Source organism: Hevea brasiliensis, chromosome 7, assembly GCF_030052815.1.
Source record: "Hevea brasiliensis isolate MT/VB/25A 57/8 chromosome 7, ASM3005281v1, whole genome shotgun sequence".
In the NCBI taxonomy this organism is placed as follows: Eukaryota; Viridiplantae; Streptophyta; class Magnoliopsida; order Malpighiales; family Euphorbiaceae; genus Hevea; species Hevea brasiliensis.
This window is the reverse complement of record NC_079499.1, coordinates 100,335,549-100,357,288: the sequence shown is the minus strand read 5'-3', so window position 1 is coordinate 100,357,288 and position 21,740 is coordinate 100,335,549. Positions and strand designations below refer to the sequence as shown.

General features: G+C 38.5%; 1 pseudogene; it reads right to left on the bottom strand.

Moving 5' to 3' along the window:
- Window positions 1–4,928: 4,928 nt before the first annotated feature.
- LOC131181575 (ABC transporter G family member 1-like) lies at window positions 4,929–8,434 on the bottom strand (annotated as a pseudogene).
- Window positions 8,435–21,740: the final 13,306 nt, after the last annotated feature.

The following is a 21,740-nucleotide window of genomic DNA, read 5'->3' as shown; positions in this document are numbered from 1 at the left end:
GCATTCAAGCGAGAAGCCCGATCACAACATTAGCCGAATGAAGTTCTGCAATATTTGTACAGAGAGATCAGAGAATATCAGTAGATAAGATTGGATGGTCCAGAGACCTAGTGTTGACTCGAACCCATCTGACAGAGACCAAGAGATCGGAAAGCCATCTAACTTAAGCGTGAGATCGGTTTGTTCCAGGGACGAGCAATCGGTGAGTCCAAAAAAGCTGTTTGTGATTGGGGACACCGGTTGAGAGCGGATAATAAAGTTAAAAGTTTAAAAGTTCCTTGACTTTGGAGGTCGGCTAAAATATGGTATCTACACATGGTAAAGTTGAATTTAGACAAGAAAAATCTTTCTACTAAATTATCATCTCTTGAGCCTGCATAAGTATGACTCAGCAGTCATTACATAGGAAAATTCTTGCTTAAACTTAATTTCATTGCTTACTCAAGATAAAAATATATAGATTTTATATGTTCAACAAGTAGATCTCATTATATATTTTTATATTCATAATGAACCAAGTCTAAACTCTAGATAAGAAAAATCCATTGTACTATTATAATAACATAAGAATTTAGGTTTTGAATCTATATATTGTAAATAAATATATATACACATATATAATAAATAATCATCCTCAGATGGAATTTCTCTAAACTAAATCATGAACACCACAAATCTCATTTTCATTCAATTTCAAGTGAAGAAGAGGGATTCTCATTGTAACACCCTCACTGTAGTAATTCTCAGATATTCTCATTAGGTGGCCAATGTCGGTCTGGACAGCTAGAACGTTTAGAAAAATATTTAGACTAGAGTGAGGAGCCATACTTAACTCAAATATTAATAAGAAAAATTTAGGAAAAATTTTAGAAATAAAATACAACCAAGTTAAATGAGCAGGTGCCTTAGCAATGGGTAACCCAGTGGGAAGTTGCGGTTCTCGCAACTAGGAGCCCTAAACTTGGGAAAAAATTTATGAAATAATTTTTGAGACTCCAGAGAAGAATCATTGAGGTTTCTATGGCATTAGAATACCAAGAAAAGGCTTAAAAAAATTTTTCAATCGTTACAGACAATTTTGGTCTGTTAAGCCAAACGGAGGGCATTTTGGTCATTTTGTCTTCAGAGATGATTTTTGGCCGACTTGTCCAGTTAAGTAAATAATTATTATGACATAAAATATGAATAAATATTGCTAAAAATAAAATTAAAAATGAGTAGAGAAAAGAAGAAAAGAAAATGAAAGAAAATACCTAATTATGACATCATATGATGTCATTAAAAACCTATCCACCAATCACAATTAAGCACCACTTAAATTAACTAATAAAAGAGGATAAATGACACAAAGAAAAGAAAAAGCAATCTGCTCCTTCTCGCTCAAAACCAACCGAACTCCATGGACACACCACCATAGTTCAAGCTTCAAAGCTTGGAAACCTTGCTTATCTTGCACCAAAAGCCCTAGATTCCTTCAATAAAAATTACCCCCATACCTTGTAGGAGTGTTTGGCAACCAAGAAAAGCCAAGAAAGTGAAGTTTAAACTTGGGAGAATTCTGCTCAAAAAAGGTTAGTGCCTATACTTACTTCCCTATCTTGTTAATCTTTGTTAGGAAGACAAATGAAATGTGAATTTGTTGTAAAATTGAACAAAACAATTATATTGAAGTATGTATGAAAATCGACAACCATGGGAGAAGGATAAGATTTGTTGATTTGTATGACTTGAATTGTTTAGAAGTGGTTTGTGATAAGATAACTTGAGTTAAATATTGAACTATGTGTGTTGGATGTGTTACATGACATGAATAGCATGAAATGGACATTTGAAAATTAGGGTTTGTGAAAAAAATTAGGGTTTGCTCATGAAATGGTATATTAACCTTGTAATGGTCAATTAGTGACCATTTGAATATGTGTAAGGAGGAATTGAAGTGAGTAAGGATGTTGGAGTTGAGCTTAGGCATGCTGCCCTTGGTGACCTGCAGGACTGGTTGTGAGTCCAGCAGGTTTGGGTAGCTATAAATGGAGTTGTATAGGTTCAATTAGTACAAGGCCAATTGGACATGAAATTAGACACATAATGGCACAACTTTAGTGAAGAAACCCTACCCAGAAAACCAAACCAAGTTGACCTAAAAACTGCCCTAATCCGGGTGACTTGCATTCTACCTGGGCAAAATGACCAAATAAACAGTGTTTATTTATTTGGTCATAACTCAGTGTAGAAAGGTCCAATTGACTTGAAATTTTACCAACAGAAAGCTGAGATATAGACCTACAACTTTTATGAAGAAGCTAAACCCAAATTTTGATCTTAACATGTTCAAAAACTGACCTACAATCAGTGTACAAAACACTGTAGATTTAGTTCTGTCCAGAAAATCTGGAAAATTTGCAATCCATTCAGTTATAATATTTAGGCCATAACTTGAGCTACAAAACTCCAAATGAAGTGATTCGAAAAAACAAATGTAACTAGACACAATAACGAACAACTTTTGTGAAGACAATTTTGTCAAATTCCTACTATACAAATGACCAATGGAGCAGTAAACTTAATACTTGAAATTTGAAAATTGTGAATAACTAACACTAAGCTTTGAAATGGTATTGGCAACCAATACCAACAACTTTAGAATGCAAAATGTGGTATATTGGTGAACTTAGGTTCAACAAATTTATTATGCATTAAAAAGTCAATAATTTGAGTAAATAGTAATACAAAGACACAAAGTGTAAGAAATAAATTAATAGAGAAAATTCAGGCATGAAATTTAGAATCCATGAAATGTTCATGGATTGCTTGGAATAGGTAATTGAGATTTATACTCCCACACCAATGGAGTTCATAATATATTAGCAATACAACTTGAAGTATGAAATGTACTTGACATGAATAAATTATTGAATGTATAAATGAGATAAAAGTGTCATTTGGGATTTAGGTTCCCATCAAGAGAGAAAGGAAAGATGATGAATGTAAATGGTACGTGAAACCAAATGAATGTGAATTGAAATTAGTATGAATATTATGATGAATGTATAAATTATGGAATTTGTCATGAAATAATGAAATCATAAAACATAATGTATTAATATTTAATAATATTATATGCCCTTGTATTGCCTAGACACATGTGTCAGATTAGATAGATTGGTATGCCAATAGGGTATTGTTTTAGCAGTACTGTGAAAGGCTTTATGCTTATATTTATGGCTTTATGCCCGAACTCATGGCTTTATGCCCGTACTCATGGCTTTATGCCCAAACTCATGGCTTTATGCTCGTACTCATGGCTTTATGCCTGCACTCATGGCTTAATGCCCGATTATGTGTTATCATGGCTTTTTAGCCATATTGACTGCATACGTGGTTGAAGTTTTGCGTCCCATGGTATGACGGCCCACCGCGGTGTCCAGTGCCAACGACCCGTTATCCAGTTTAGTCAGCAATGGAGTTCATAATATATTAGCAATACATCTTGAAGTATGAAATGTACTTGACATGAATAAATTATTGAATGTATAAATGAGATAAAAGTGTCATTTGGGATTTAGGTTCCCATCAAGAGAGAAAGGAAAGATGATGAATGTAAATGGTACGTGAAACCAAATGAATGTGAATTGAAATTAGTATGAATATTATGATGAATGTATAAATTATGGAATTTGTCATATAATAATGAAATCATAAAACACAATATATTAATATTTAATGATATTATGTGCCCTTGTATTGCCTAGACACGTGTGTCAGATTAGATAGATTGGTATGCCAATAGGGTATTGTTTTAGCAGTACTGCGAAAGGCTTTATGCTTATATTCATGGCTTTATGCCCGAACTCATTGCTTTATGCTCGTACTCATGGCTTTATGCCCGCACTCATGGCTTAATGCCCGATTATGTGTTATCATGGCTTTTTAGCCATATTGATTGCATACATGGTTAACGTTCTGCGTCCCATGGTATGACGGCCCGAGGCACCGCGGTGTCCAGTGCCAACGACTCGTTATCCAATTTAGTCAGCCTGTCATAGGTTACTTAGGCAGTCTAATTTATTAAAATAAGTTATGAATATTAGCAATTAAAAATACTAGAAAGCAAATAAATGAGTAAGAAATTATGAAATCAATTAGTTTAGCTCAAAAAATTTGTTTCTTAGAATGGTCTGAAGTAAATGAAATTAGTATTAAAAATTTTAAATATTACGAAATGATTGTAAACGACTTAGAAAGTATCAAGGAAGTGATAAAAAGACTAGTAGAAGAATTATAACTTAAATAACATTACAAAAGTGACTTTCATAAGAATATAAGTATAAGTATAAATTTTAGATTTAATCGTACATTATATAAATGATTATTGTAAAACTTATGTCAAAAGAGATTCTAGAGAGCAACATAAATGACGAAAGATATATTGTATGAAAAATTTCATATGAACTAGTAAAATTCTTGAGTATAAAAAATATGCTCCAATTATTTTTACTTGTTATATTATTTCCTTGTTATATTATTACACCACTAAGCAGCAATGCTTAGCGCAGTGGATTTATTTCCTCACGCAGATACTGAAGTTAAAGCCCAGCGAATACCAAACAGATATTTTGGAGTTTTGATCTACAGAGTGTTCAAGGTTGTCACCTCTTCAGCAATGCATGTAGATAGGGCCCATATAGATCATATTATGTATTTTGTATATTATAATTAGTTATTGTTTGTAATGTACACTATGAATTGTATATTGAAATATAGATTATGGAACTGTAATTAATTTGTAGATCATGTAAATTATGAATTTATGTAATCAGTCTGTAAATCATATAAATTAATGAAACTTGAGGACTTATATATATAAATTGTGCATGAATGGAAATGCATGGGAATGAATATGAAATTGAGATATATGAATGAGATATTGATTATGAGAATAATTGATGAGATTTTTATTGTAAAATATTATTGAAATTTTCAAATAAGTAAATAGTAAAACACGTCAAACGATAATAAAATAGGAGAAACTTCGTTAGTTTCTTCATCAAAAAATAATCAATATTAAATATAACGAGAACAAAATTTTTAAAGAAATAAAGTAAGATAAGTTAGGGTACTCCGGCACCGAATGTAGCATGCCTTGCTTGGCTACACTGTAGTCGGGTGAGGGGTGTTACACTCATGTATCTACCTGGACTTGTGTAGGAGGAACAGACGTGACAGCTTTGATGATTGGCTTAACCTTTTCAATAATTTTTATGATCCCCAAGAACATGAGGCGATAAAGATCCACCATACCAAACAAGATAGCAATATCAATCCATTTTGAGTAACTCATCTCTACTTGCCAAATGTTTCGCAAAATTTCTTCACCAGTAATGGTAGGCGACCCTCCGACTTGATTATTTGGGAATGTCAATCCTTCAAACTCATTCTTGTAGAATCCTTGGTTTGCATACTTGTGGAATGCAATATAGTACATTGGGTACCTCCAAAAAGGCTTGGGAAGATCGTCAGGCAAGCGAAAGAAACCTCCATTTAGCATCATCACTCCTTGAATTCCAGCACCTGTTATGATACCCATCAGGAAATCTGGCACTATACTTGCAACTGTCATCATTAGGCTTTCTACCAGCATCATGCATGCAAAGAGCAGCAGTGCAAAGTAGGCGAAGTGTTGAAAACTCTTTTGAAGGCCAACTAGGTAATAAGCTATGGCTCCAGGGACTAAAGAGATAATTAACAGGTAAGGAATAGAAGAAAATGTGTTTCCAACAACGAATGCACCAACACCATAGTGCCCATTTAATCTTTCTCGTTCGAAGATCTGAATTCAGAGAAGGAAATTAAATTCAGTCAGTCATTGAAATCGTGTGGCTTGACAAGATCATTATTAGAGCAGTCTGACCTTCATATCCTCAACAAAAGAAGGGAATCCACCAATTGCCATGAAAGTCAAGAACGCGGCCACAAACATAAGCATTGAGCCTCTAGCCTGGAAAATTCAACAGTGATTAATAGCAGCGGAGAAAAGTATACATGTACTGCTCCTGAACTTGATGCAATATAATCTATTTATATATACCTGAATTGAACCATACGTGAAGCCAATGTCATGGAAGATAGTCCCTACGCATAAGCACAATGCAATGTAGATTGCGAGGCGAAGCCAGTAATAGCCTAGGTCACGACACATGTTCACGAAGGATCTCTTTGTAAGAACAATGCATTGGGTGATGAAGCATGCCTGACTTCCTTTCTTCTCCAGAATTTTTCCTTTCTTTAAAACCAAGAAGACAAAAGTATAATTAACAATCTTTAAGGTAGCGCTAATTAATTTCAACTAATTAACAAACAGTTCTCCATACCTTTTCGCAAATATAAGCCACTTGCTGTTTAACTTGCTGAAAAATCTCTGATGATTCGTATGATTTGACAAGAACATTAATAGCTTCCTCTGTGCTTATGAAACCCCCAAGGCCTTGTTCAAGGTCCTGATAGTAAAATAGCAAGCAAATTAAACGGCGAAATATCACGAGGAATTGATATATTTGCATGCGCCATTTACTGATAGGAAAATATGCTTACCCCGTCGAAGTCCTTGTTTATGGTCCTAAGGTAGTGATCTGATGGGTTCCTGAGAGAAGGGCAAGGGAAGCCATTCGAGGAAAAAAACTGCAGACAAAATGAATTTTTACATAATTTATCAACTGCCCAAGAAACCAATTATCATTCCAATAAAATCAATACCATTTCTGCCATTGAAACAGGACCAAAATAGACTGTTCTGCCATAAGAGAGGAGGCAAAGATTGTGGAATAGCTCAAAAACTTCACTGCTAGGTTGATGAATTGAAGCAATAACAGTCCTTCCTTCTCGCTTAGCAAGCCTCACAATACGTTTCATGACATGGTAAGATGCTGCACTGTCTAGTCCACTGGTAGGCTCATCAAGAAACAGAAGCTTGGGGCGAGTCAAGATTTCAATGCAAATGCTGACTCTTCTCTTTTGTCCACCGCTAAGGCCTTTTGTGCTCCACCCTCCAATTCTAGTGTCAACAGAGTCTTGCAAGCCCATCTCCCTTATTGTCATCTCGGCTCTTTGTTTCTTTTCAGATATTGACATGAAGTCTGGTAGTTGAAGCTGTGCTGAATAGTACACAGCTTCCCTTACTGTTAATGTTGTCATTAGAGTATCATCTTGAGTCACGTACGCCTTGAAACATGATAAATCATAGAGTTAAATACAGCATATAAAAAAAAATCATATATAGACCACTGATGAACAAAAATTAAGGCTTGTAAAAAAAAAAAAAAAAAGGCGTCAACCGATTTTTTTTTTATGCGACCGCCATAATCATACAGTAAAGACCTTTTTTTTTTTGTTTTAATTTTATTTAAACCCCAACCGTTCAAAATTAAAGACCTCATAATTTAATTATATCAATATAAATTAAAACTTATTGATCTTTATAAATAAGGCTACGTACTTGAAAGAATTATATAGGCTGAAGATAATAATAATAATAATAACAATAACAATAATAGTCTTTATAAATTAAACTTATTGATCTTTATAAATAGTTCTTACCGAAGTTCCAAAGGCAAGTGTCACCTTGTGACCATTGATTAGGATCTCTCCAGTTTGCTGTGTATTGGAACTTAATCTCCCTGCAATAAGCCCTTCCTCCTTAGCGTTATTATACCATATGAAATATATATAACCCAAAATAAAGAAAAAAGAAAAAAAATTATAGGAAGCACTTAATTAATAATGATCATATATCTATAAAAAGATAATAATAATAATAATGATCATATCTATACCTGCCAATGCATCTAGAAGAGTGGACTTGCCGCAGCCTGAAGGGCCCATGACGCATAACACGTCCCCCGGCTGAGCATACCCTGTTAGCCCTTGCAGGATTACCCGGCGGCCATTTTTCCCATCACCTACTGTAACCGACAAATCCTTCCCACGTACAGAAAATGCCATCGCCATTGCTTCCATTGGATGAAAACTGCTGCTTCTTGTCTTCATTTATTAGCCCGACAGTTGCTTCCATCTCAATCTTATCTAGAGATGGTTTTTTATATCGACCTGAAGAATCGAGAGTCGGATGATGATGATGATCACGACCATCAATAGCAAAGCCAGTGCTAAATGGGAATAGTACTGTGTCCATGCTAAGGGACTTGTCATCTTCGTCAGAAGCCATGCTTTGTAACTCTAACTCGTCGTCTACTCTTGCTGTAGGCTTTTTTAGAGGTGATCTAACTGTGCTTGATTTTGGTGTCCATCTGGGCACATTAACCGTGGAGTCCATGCTAAATTAGGAAAAGAACAATGTGAGGATGGAAGAGTTTTGAGAGAGAGAGAGAGAGAGAGAGAGAGGGTGAGAGACCAACTGCAATAAAATAATTAATAATGGTTTCTTTCAATAAAGCTGTTGCTGCAACAATGGAATAGTAATGTAGCTATCAATAAGTCAGAGAATCTTAGCGGAAAAAAGGGTAGAGATGAGCCTATCAACTTGTTGGCGACATTTATTTATTGCGGGGTGGTTAAATACGTGCGTTTTACATATTAATTTCAAAGTGTTAAACTAACATGAATCTATATAAATTAGATAAATAATAAAGTAACAAAACTAGAGATTATATCAAAATGGATTTGGATTCTCTTATGTTAAACATAACCATCATATATTATACAATCTCATTTTTTAAATTTAAAATTATTAACTGATATTTTATTAAAAAATAAAATTTAATTTTAAAGGTCTAAAAGACATTATTGAAATATTATTCTATGGCATCTAATAATCAAATCCAACTTGCTGGTTGTATGTCACGACCTAAAATTCTGAACCGTGATCGGCGCATAATTTAAGTATTCTTAAATCATGCAAGCTTTATCAGAGTATCTTGAATGAATACATTGTCACTTACTAATCCTAAAAAAATAGACAACTGTTTAACGGCATAAGAGAGAAAATAAAGATGCCTTATAATTAAGATAGCGGCAACTGCTATCTTTTCTGGGTATTTTATAATATCGAGGCCTTCACAGCTCCTTCCAATCTGCGCCACTTTTTCTCCTTCAGAAATTTTCTCCATGAATGTCATCAAACAAGCCAATTATCTGCTCAATTTGCCTTGGGTAATATCGCTGGCTTCAAGGTCCAGTGCTGCAAGGGCTTGAGGTTGCTGGTATGTATGAGAACAAAATGCGTGAGTTTCATTTTCTCACAAAATTCTCAAGTCTTTGCGTTGGTGTTCTCATTTCACCATTTTTAATAATATCTCCAATAATAATGTTAAACTTATTAATTCTTGCTTCAATAAGTCTTTAAATCTAATTACATTAGCGTATTGACTTATTACAATTCTTAATATTTAATTAAATTTTTGTTAATTGAACTATCAAATTAATATTTAGTTAATTTGAAATCAATTGAATTAATTATGTTTTTCTACTCTAAATGAAAAACGAAAAATATAAATTAAAAATAAACTATATATCATTAATATATACATATTAAATTGAAAAAAAAAATTTATTTTTCGTCACTATTCGAATGAATTCAACAGTGGAAGAGAATTCACTTACGGCAAGCTATAGCCTGTAGTGCAGGCGACCTTTGATGGAACCAATATATATATATATATTTGAAGAAAACTAAATTTCATTAATAGAATCACCATAAACATGGAAAAAGTTGATAAGAACTGTCAATTCATCACCGCAAGTGGTTGCATGATAATTAAACGTAGAGTGCGATAGGACCAGGCACTTGCATTATTATTTTTAGTTGTGATGTTGATTTTTGACATTGAAATTTCTCATATCAAAGAAAAAAAATTGCATTTGGATAGGATATTTGCATGAAAGATGTGGTTCTCATTGCTTGAAGCCGAATTGGAGAACATGGCACTATTATCATTTCCTTTGAATTTATATTAACGATTTAATGTGGGAAGAACTAAAATTTAAATGTCAATTTAACATTAACATTATATATAATACATAAAATAGACAAAATCTAAATAAACAAAATGCTGAATAAATATCATAAATATCCCATAAGTAAACTGCGGAGTCTCTACAGATTTCAAATAAAAACTAAACTGTTCAATAAATTAAACTAATTATTAGCCTGAGAAAATATGAATTCGGGCGTACCATGAGAACAAATCAAAGATTGTCCCTCTCCAGAAAATGGATTGAATATTTGGATCAGCTACAAAATTCTACTGATCTGAAACAGATAACAGATAGAGAAAACGTGGTTTGAGCTAAATGCTCAGTGAATGATAATTATAGCACACAACGGAATAGGAACAGGCAGACGCTTAATTAATTTCACAATAAATTTTCTATTCAATAAAATCATGCTCATACTATCAAAATCACTTATAAAATAATTTCATAAAACATATATGCAAAAGAAATTCATCCAATAAAAATTTTATGGTACAGTGCACCAGGGTGATGATACCCTACATCACCAAAGGCCAGATAGTAAGCGCGCTACCAGATATTAGATACCTTCCTTGTCACGACCCAACCTATGGGCTGGACCGGCACTAGGACCTGGGCCAGCCTAAAGCCCCCGGGGCCCGTAGTAAGCCTAACTATTCCTTAACCCAACTCTAAGGACCATTTGGGCCCAATTTCAAGAAACCAACCGGACAGAGTCCAGCCATAAAATGGACCTTTCAACGGAGAGTTTTTGACTCACCCGACTTGTAAACACAATATATATCATTTGGGGAGCTCAGCTCACCCTCCACATACTCATAACAACATAAAATAAATGGGAGCTCAGCTCCCTCATCTAGCCCATCAACATGCATAAAATAATAAGTTTACAGGCCCAAATTAGCACTTTATATTACAGACCCAATTCAAATAAATATTTCTAACACATGCGGAAATTCTAGGAGTTAATACATTTACACAAATATTAATAAACAACCTGCGAAGGAGAAAAGCAGGTTAACCATAATAAAATCCTCCTGTGGCCTGAAAAATAATGAACAGGAGTGAGCGTTCGACTCAGAGAGTAAAATATCAATTTTAACCATAATCTCTATAACTATCTAAAACTAATACACCCTGTAGAGCGAAATGCAACATCAGCAATATTTTCACATCATAACAGCAAAAAGGTAATTTGGAGCACTCACACACCCAGTAATATCAATCATAAATATATGGGAGCTGATCCCCTATACAACTCTCCTAAATCCAACCTGTGCCAGCGAAGAACTCAAGCCGGACTTTCGCTTAATAAACCAAATCGGGGCTCCCAGCGAAGAACTCAAGTCGTGACTACCCCGAAGGATCGGGTCCCAGCGAAGATCTCAAGCCGTGACTACCCGTCCTATCCATAGCCAACACCACATCACACGCATGTCAACTCACGCACACTGCTCCAAATTACCACAACAACATTCATGGCACTTTAACAGTTGTGAATGCAACATAAAACGTGCCTAGAGTTTAACTACATAGATATATGCATATAAGTGATGCATGGGCATGCTTGAACATATAATAATATCGAAATTACAATTAAAATTAATATTTTACTCACAGACTTGACGGTGGTCACTGAAGCGGCTGGGGGGAGGAAGAAGGCTGTCCCGACTCACCTGACAATTTCATTACAATTATTTAATACAATTGACTCAATGTAAACCAAGAAAAAGACCAAATACGTCCTAAGTCGTGCCGAAAATCTGGCAGAGTCTCCCATATACCTAGGGCCTATCTAACCTGCAAAAGGGCTCAAAACGCACTTCTATATTCACAAATCATACACTCACAACTCAATCACATCACACAGCCCTCCTGGGCCCATCCAAACAGTCATCAATCACAATATGTAAATTTACAGTTTAGTCCTTATAATTGATCATTATTGCAAAAACTACCCAAATAAGCTTTAAAAATTCTAAAACTTTGCCTCGCGGTCCTTAGCAATATTACTAGGCTATTGCAAAAAGAATCATAATTTTTTGAGCTACCACGAATATTTTATGGATTTTTAATCCTATTTAAGCACTAGAAAGTTACGAAAAAATAAGGTTTGGGTTTACCTTTGCCGATTCTGACTTCGGGAACACGCTCAGGACGTCTGACAATGGTGGGGTAGCCAAAATCTCGATCCAATTAGGAGACCTTTTCGGTGACCGGTCTGTCTGGCCAGAAATTCACAGACCTAGACAACTGTCGAATTTCCGCGAATTGAAGATACCTACACGAAGCCCACAACACGGGGGTTAGTACATAAATTTTACGGAATTTTCTAAGCACATTTAATGCTCGAAAAAACACTGCGAAGTTCCGTGGGACCCACCGAAAAATGGTGTCAGAAAATTTTGAAAATTATATCCACGCGAAGCTCTCGACGAGTGGAGCGCTCTGGTACTCTCGGTTTTCTCGTGGGGTTTACGGTTTGCGAGAAATCTAGCCCAAAAGTCAAAATGGGCTAAAACTTCCCGGGTAAAAATTGGACAAACCGCTTGATGGATTTAGGTGTTCTTTGTGTCTATGAAAAACTCTCGACGAGTAGATGGGTTTACACACAAGACCCGGTCCGATTGGTGGCCGGATCGGCCGGATTTCGGTCTGGAACGCGAAAGGTCGCGCGCGCGCGTCGCGTCGCTTCGTGCGACGCTTGCCGGCGCTACAGGCGGCGGCCGGCGAGCTGGGGCGGCTGGGGGGTTGCGCCGGCGGGCTGGGGTGGCGGGGGAGGTGGCTGGCCGGCGGGCTGGGGCGGGAGGAGAGAGAAAACGGGAGAGAGAGAGAAGAAGGAGAACGCGCGTGGGAGAAGAAGAAAAAGGAAGAAGAAAGGCCGGTCCGATTTGACCGGTCCGATCCGGTCCAGTTCAATTCAATCGGTTCGATTCAGAATACAAAATTTTTTAATTTTTACTCTGCCTTGGGATCGAAAACGAGGCCCAAAAATTTCGAAAAAATTCTAGAAAACTCAGAAAAAATTTGTAGACTCCAAATATATTTTTAGTTTTGCCACGTGTCTTTAAATTAATTTTTAAAAATTATCAAAGTTTATTTTTTCAGAAAATCGAACCCGATTTCTAAAATCTGAAAAATCTCAAAAAATTTCCTAAAATTTAAATAAAATTAAAACATCCATATTTGCCCAAAAATAATAAATTTAAAAATTAGGGGTGTTATATTCTTCCCCCCTTACAGAAAATTCATCCTCAAATTTTACACAAGGCAGAATAAAGTACATGATTACACATTGAATAGATAAGGGTACTTGCTACGCGTGTGCCGTTCTGACTCCCAGGTGCACTCTTCCACTGACTGGCTCATCCACAAAACCTTAACCATAGGGATCTGTTTTGATCTTAGCTGCCTCACTTGGTAGTCCACTATGGCTACAGGTTGCTCCTCAAACGTCAAGTTCTCTTTTAGCTCTATTACATCCGGCTATAGCACATGAGAAGGATCATGAATGTATTTCCTGAGCATGGAGATGTGGAATACAGGATGAACGTGAGAAAGGTTGGGTGGTAGCTCCAACCGGTAGGCAATTGCTCCAACTCTATCAGTAACCTCAAAAGGTCCAACATACTGAGGTGCCAACTTGCCCTTCTTTACAAATCTCATGACTCCCTTCATTGGAGAAACCTTCAGGAATACATAGTCACCTACTGCAAACTCCACATCCCTCCGTCTGGGGTCTGCATAACTCTTCTGCCTACTGAAAGCTGTTTTCAATCATTCCCTGATTAAAGGAACTATCTCTGAAGTGTACTGCACTAGGTCTACATCATGCACCTTTGCTTCTCCCATTTCCATCCAACACAGAGGAGACCTACACTTTCTTCCATATAGTGCCTCATAGGGTGCTGTTGACACCATATTTTGGCCGATCCCCAAAATCAATAAAACTTTGAAACAGATCCCCAATACCAAGTATCCCTTTGACTATTAAATCACTCACCGATCTCTCAAACCCATTGTCGAATCTCCGGACCAGTCAAGTATATTCCTGATCTCTGTTGACAAACGAAATGAACTGACACTAGATCTTTTCTTACCAGTTTTATTGCTGATCTCCCTTTCAAAAGTTTAAGAATAATCAAAGGTTCCGTTCCGGTTTAAGGATGATTCCGATCTTAAATATTCAAGCCAAATTTCTAATTTTAATCAAGTTCCGTTTAACGTTGGTTCTCTACCGATCTTATGCTCATTGTGTTTTCCGATCTCTCACACTTGGGTTGATAATCACTTTCAGTTATTTCAAGATACTCAAACAATCAAGTGTTTAATAATTTAGAAATTTTCCGATCACAACCATTCATCAAACAAAAGAGGCATTCCATTTCATTTCATTTCAAAAATTTGTACAAGTTATTCAGCTGGAGGATCACCCCCAGCCTGATCTACATTTTGTCCGTCTTCTCCCTCACCCTCAGCCTTCTCCTCACTATCCTCACCCTCGCCTCCGAGAGCCAGGTCGGCCATCCAAGAGAAGTCCTCCTCTGGGTAACGCTTTTGGAGCTCGGCCAAGAGATCCTTGTGAGCATTCACATAAGCACCGGCTATTCCTGTCACCATCTCTTCATCTTTTGCCTTAAGCTCCTCGATGGGTGAGCGACTGAGCGACCGTTGGCCCGGCGCTGGACTTCTCCAAGAGCATGATCCCTTTCGGCGAACATGAGCACATTCGCCGGCTTATCCTCATAGTACTTCATACGCCCCTCAATTTGAGATATGTAATCCTGAGCGGATGAGAGTTGGGATCGGAGGGATGCCACTTCTTGACTCTTCTTCTCGACCTCCTTACCCAGGCGGTGAGCCTTTTCCCGGACTATGTGCTGGTTCACCAGGCACTCTACATTCAGACTCATGGATCGGGTCAGGATGTCGTCAAGATTGTCCGGAGACAGTCGGTCTCGATCCTCCCGAAGGCAGATGGAAGACCCCAAGACTTTGGCAAAACCTGGGTTCTCCCGAACAGTCTGGTTCTTCTCCAGGGAAGCGATCAGCACTTGAGCGCCACGAGGAGGGGGCCTCGCAGAAGGTTGAGAAGGACCCCCTTCTGTGCTTGGAGCAACTAGAGGAAGTGGAGGCGGCTCTTCTCGCCGAGGAGGAGATCGGACAGCTTCTGCGATCGGCGGTACCGAAGGTCGAGGCGGGCCTCTTTGTATCTCCCCAGGTTCATGGCCGGGTGTTTAAAGCAGTTCTGAATGCTTCATCTCTTTTACCTTCCGGGAAATCTCCCTTTCTTTCTTCCGCTTCTTGGAACCCTCACCACCCGCCATACCTGCACAAAGAAGAGGTCAGTGAGATCGCTAAGGTCCTGAGATCTGAGATGTAGAAAGTACCGATGCCGAGGTTAGAGAGTGGAAGCTCGCGATCTTGGCCGGTGATCAGCTGTATAGTCCAATGATGCAGCTCGGCAATCACCGCATCTAAACAGGAGAACTTTTGAGTGGCTGCCTGATTCTTCAGTTCCATCACTATTAGGCCTTCCTCCTTGTTCAGGGTAATAAGCTTCGGAATCAAGGGCCCCTGGTGCCACCAGCTACGGGGGAAGCCCTCAAAGCAGTTCGAATTTTTGCTCCTCAGAATGAAGAAGCGGTTCTTCCAATTCTTAAGGGAGGAGGGTAGATCGATAAAGAGCCCACAATGAGGCTTCGCCTGAAAGAACCAGTGCTCGTCATCCTTTCGGCGAGTTAGCCTGTGCAGTTCGGCGAACACCTTAGCCGTAGGACTGATTCCCTTAGCTCGGCACAGGCCTCGGAAGGCTACTAAGATCCGCCACGAGTTAGGGTGAACTTGGGCAATGCACACTCGGTGATATTTTAGGACCTCTTTGAAGAAGTCATCCAGAGGAAACCGAAGACCGGCCTTTAACTGTTCATCGTATACCATAACCATGTCATTCTCTTCAAAGAAGTGATCGGCTCGGTGATCGCCGTGACACCGGATAAGTTCGTACAAATCAGGACGAATATTGTACTCCTGGCTGAACGATTGCAGATCGGTTTCTTGTAAGATTGACGGCAGCTCGTCCATAGGAAGATTCTCCCTCCCTGAAGAAGGTACAAGCTTCGATGGTGCGGTCCGCCCCCAAGCTGGAACTGAGACCCTAGGAGGTTCTGGTTGTGCGCTTGGCCCGACCACCCCTACTTCATCAGACGACCACGAGAACTGAATGGAAGGAGGGCTCGTCGCTCTCTGACCCTCGGCGCCGCTCGTTTTCAAAGGAAATAAAGAATTTAAACTAAAAGAAAGATCAAAGCCCTTACCGGAATCTGATCGGCGTCGGAAGAACTTGAGAAAACGAGAGGATTTTGGGGTTTTTCGCGAGAGACTGAAAATGGAATAAGAGAGCAACTGGCTAACCCAGCCCCTATTTATACTCGTCCGAGCATTTAATGCTCACGATGTTCCAGGCACTGCATTGGTTAGCGGGACTCGCCAGCTGTTCTGACACGTCTCACGCATATTCCCAAGATCGATTAATTATAGAGCGGCAGATCCAGGTGTTTCGAATTACGGATCAGATAAGTGTCATTCAGGTAAAGAACCAGATCGGATAATCACATTAAAGATCGGAAAATAATCAATGCAATAATAATAAGATGATAATTGACTTTTATTTCTAAAAGATCGGATTACATCATTTGGGCGATCTCTAGGGATCGGAATAATAGAGATCGGAAGATGGGAGATCAGCATGAGAGATCGGAATAGGAGCGTGGGAGGGATCGGAAAGCAAAAAGAATAAGACAAATCCCAAATAACCGTCATCAGAATCAGAGCCGAGGTAGTTAAAGCGTGGCAGACGAGATCTCCACCGCACGCCTAAGAATCGCCCGCAATGCTGACAGGTGCCAGGGTATGTCATGACAGTCCTGTACATCCCAATCTCCACCGTTGATCTCACTTGTAAGGACGAACCCAGAGCCCTTGGATTAAGAGAGAAGACGACAAGACCAACGTCTTTCGCTCTTAGCCCTCAGATCGCTCCGGACAAGAGGATTTGAGACCGTCAGATTGAAAGAAGAAAAGGACGAATATTCTGAAGAATAATCTCAGCCGTTCATTTTGGTTCTCTTTAATTCTCAAGCATCCGATCATGTCCTTCAAAATCCAGACCCTCCATCTCCCTCAAAATAAATCCTGACCCTTCATGGGGAGCACCCGATTCCTATAAATACCTGCCTGAAAACTGTTCAAAGGGACGAAAAAAATATATAGACAAGAGGCAGTAACTATAGTGGAATAACTCTGAAACTTAATTCAGTTTGTTACTCTGCTATTTTTTTGGAGTTTTCGTAGAAAAAACTTTTGAAACTAGTTTTCTGAAGTGTTTTCTTGCAAAAGGGATTCTTGAATACTGAAATTTTTCATTTTCAGTTCGTTCATTATCCTGTGGCGCTCTCACTTTCTGTCTTTGTTATCCTCTATTTCCATTCATATTGTCTAAGCTCAATTCCACTCAAGCTTGGTTATTTTGACCCGTTTACATTTTAACAAAGAATACTTCATTTCGAGGCGAACCATAGTCCTCCGGCTGCCAACCTGCAATCTTGCTACTTTTTGCAATTTTGTAGTTAGTTCAATAGACTCGACTTCCTACAGGTCAGTGTTAATATCGTCATTTTATTAAGTCTGGTTCTCGTTTCACGTATTTCCTTTGTTCTTTTTCTTATGCCTGTTGTTTTCTTTAAGTTCATGTCACGCTAAAAAAATACAAAGGAAAGATATGCTCTAGTTTACTCCCGTGCTGGCTAACCCACACTTTTGTTAATCTTTATTATTTCCGAACGCAAGTCATCTAGTCCCGAGTTACGTAGAAGTAGCTAGGCAAAATGTAGGTAACTGTGTTTAAAGTGTCCCTTTTAAAAAAAGAGGGTCTAAATAACACGTCAGGGAAATAGCAAAATTGAATCACTAGGCTGACATGGAAGGCGATCTGGCATAATGCCATAAGGCGGAATAAAAAATCAAAACTCAGATAAGTAAAAGGGTACAGATAGGATACTGGTAAAGTGGCCTTAGGAGAGGTCAGCAAAATTCAGTCTGGCGTCCCTTATTTAGTCTCAAGGTACCAACGAGTTAAAAGAAGTCTTATTTCGACCTTTGGCACCTTTAAATACTAGAACTCTTAAACTTAGACTCCTATGATATATGGCTGTGTCCAAATTTCGAAGAGGTCGGAAGAGAGTCTTTATCCGTTCCTCAAACAAAATTTTAATAAATATTAAAGAGTTCGGAGGAGAGTTCTTATCCGGTCTCAACTCAAAATTTTAATAAATATTAAATAGAGTTCGGAGGAGAGTTCTTATCTGGTCTCAACTCAAAATTTTAATAAATATTAAATAGAGATCGGAGGAGAGTTCTTATCCGGTCTCAACTCAAAATTTTAATAAATATTGAATAGAGATCGAAGGAGAGTTCTTATCCGGTCTCAACTCAAAATTTTAATAAATATTGAATAGAGATCGGAGGAGAGTTCTTATCCGGTCTCAACTCAAAATTTTAATAAATATTAAATAGAGATCGGAGGAGAGTTCTTATCCGGTCTCAACTCAAAATTTTAATAAATATTAAAGAGTTCGGAGAAGAGTTCTTATCCAATTCTTAAATTAAATTTTAATAAAATATTTCTTTTAAATAAAATTAACATACAACAGTAACTCACTAAGGTTGTCTCATTTACTTATGTATCTGGGTGATCCAAATTTAGTGAAAAATCAAATGTTCCTTTAGACAAAAGGATTAACATGTCCATTCAAGCCCTCCTAACTAATGCAAAATTAAATCTACTTACCCTTATTAAGGGACGAGGTGGGGTGCCTAACACCTTCCCCACCCGTTTACGGACCCCGAACCTAGAATCTCTGCCAAGAAGTGGTTTCATCTCAATTTATCTTCATAAACGGTTTTCTTTAATTTTCCTCAAAATTAAAGTGGCGACTCCTCATTCTTTCCCACTTCGGTGAGGGTTCGTTCAGGCGACCGCAAAATCCCTTGCGACAGCTTGGCGACTCCACTGGGGATATCAATATCCGAATTTAACCCCGGTCTAGAGGTCTAAAAAGTAGATTTAATTTTCCAATCAAATTATAGTTAGGTGGGCTCACCCGGCGATAGTTTACGTGTTAATTTTTGTTTATTCCTACTAATTATTTTGCTTGTTTTGCTTGTTTTATCCTCCTACAGTGCTCTTCGTTTCGAAAAAAAAGGAAAAAGGAAAAAATGGAAAGAATAAAATCCCCCTGAATTGGGAAGAGGTAAAGGTGTCCCTTCACACACTGAACACTCACACGATGTCCTCACACACTTCGGTCCTATACCCGGGCTTTCTTACCCTTTTAGGAAAGTAGGAGGGGGTCATGTAGCGATACCCGTGGGTTTTACCCCGTTAGTATCCGTGAAGGCTTCTGCTCAGATTGAAACTTGTTCTATACACTGTGATACCCATGGAATTTTCCCGATAATATCATGGTTATAGAACGGGGCTCTACTGTTACAGTAGGGGCAATTTGGGAACCTGTGGCTTTTAGAAAATTAAACCTTGAGCTAAACTATCACAATAGCTGAAAGCTGTAGTAAGCTACCTTATAAGATAGAACTATCCAATTAGGTAGCACCCATCCGGTATCAGGAGTCTCCCTATGCTAGGACAAAAGGGGCATACTTACTCTTACCCTATTCTGCTTTAATTTCCTTTTGTTCGTTTTTGTGAGGGTAATCTTGAATTCTACTGAAACACCTACACATTTTCCTACTTTGATAAATGTGTATGTGTCACCCTGCCAACAATATGATTCAAAATTACCCAAATTTATCTTGCTAACGAGTTTTTCCGCAGGCATCATCAAACCAAGAGTCTGTGAAAAGGATAAGGCATCATTTTTATCATGGCATCCTCGAGTCAGTCGGCAGAAAAAGTTCAGAATGCTAAACTTTGGTCCAAATCAACTCCAGTACCCTCGCAAAATAATGTTTCCAAGGCACATGCTAGCTTACTACCCTCATGGGATCTGAATAAAATTGAGGTCAGAATGAACAGCCTCGAGGGTTTGTCTAATGGATGGAGGTCGCTTCCCGATCAGGTCAAGGCACGATTTGAAAGGAAATACAGGAAAATTGCAACCCTAATGCGAGTCAAGGTCCAAATCCCGGCATTAAAGGCCATGCTGTCAGTTTGGAATCCTAAGTACGGGGTATTCTCTTTCAATGACATTGATACAGTTCCTACTATGGAAGAATATCAGGCATTACTAGAGATTCCTTACTCAACACAGAATCGGATCTACCTACACCTTGAGCATAGGCAGACCTGGAAACGATTAACACATTTGTTGGGTATTCCTTCGGAGGAGGCAAAGTCAAAAGAAACGGTCAAAGGGAACACGCATGGATGGTATTGGACCTACCTCGAGAAGCGGTTAGATCAATACCTCCAAGAGAAACAGTGGGATCAAGCTTCAGTAGTACTCGCATTGGGAATCTATGGCCTGATTTTGTTCCCGAGACCATTAGGAATCATAACCTGCAGCACGGTGGAAGTATTCTGGGCGGTAGAAAGGCAGGAGGTCAATCCGATACCGACAATTCTTGCGGAGACCTTATTAACCCTTACCTACTGCAGACAACAGGGTAAAGGGTCCATCAAGTGTTGTTCTCAATTGTTATATCTCTGGATTATCAGTCACATATGCCCTGTGGAGACAAAGGGATTGACTTGGTACCTTGACCAGCCTCCCATCGAGAAGATGACCCGGTTAATAATCAGTCCGAAGAATGAACAGTAATGGCGGGAACAGATTTTGAGTTTCAATAGCTATGATTATTGTTGGAGGAAGTCGTGGCGTGCCAATCCGCTTTGATCAACACGGAGGAAATCACTGTCCCTAATCGAAGTAACCGGATACACAAGTTACACTCCGGCATTGGTAATGAGGCAGTTTGGCTCAACACAGTCCATAATCGACATTGAAGAATATCACCAAGGTCATTTCTACCATGAGCTCAAGGAAGAGGAAGGGTTGAAAATGGCTCGCAGATCCTGGGAAAACATCTCTCTGATGGAGAGGTCTCCTAAAGGTCCAAGTGCCACACGCGATTATCTTGAATGGAGGGCTGGCAGGGACCGAGAGCACTTAATCAGAGAATTCAAGACAATGACCATCGCCTAACGCCCTATTAGAAGAAGCTAATAGCCATTTGATAAACTCACTACAAAAGGCAACACGAAAACTCAGAATCGCAAGAACAAATAAAACAGTTGGAGGACAAACAGCAGATTCTCAAGAGGAAAGTAAGAAGGCTCGGGAAGAGGCAAGGGCCAAAAGATGGGTTTTGAAGAGCAAGAGATACGGGGAAAAGGAAAAAACTCTCCACGTCAGTAATGAAAGAAGTAGAAGCACGTAATAATAAGCTTCAGAAAAACGAATACCAAGAGATACTCGTTGAAGAGTATAAACAGGAAAACAAAAAGAAGAAGCTCGAATTAAAAGAACAGGCACTACTCATCAACGATATCTTGAAAGAATGTGCTAAGGAAAGGAAGGAGAAAGAAAGACAAGCTGCTCTCTATCAAGAGCTGAAAGAGAATGTTGACCAGCTGGAGAGAATGATAGCACAGGGAAAGCAAGAACTCCTACCTGAATCCGAGTATGCTCTAAAAACATTCAACCCTGCCAAACAAGAAGAAAGGTTATATGAGTATC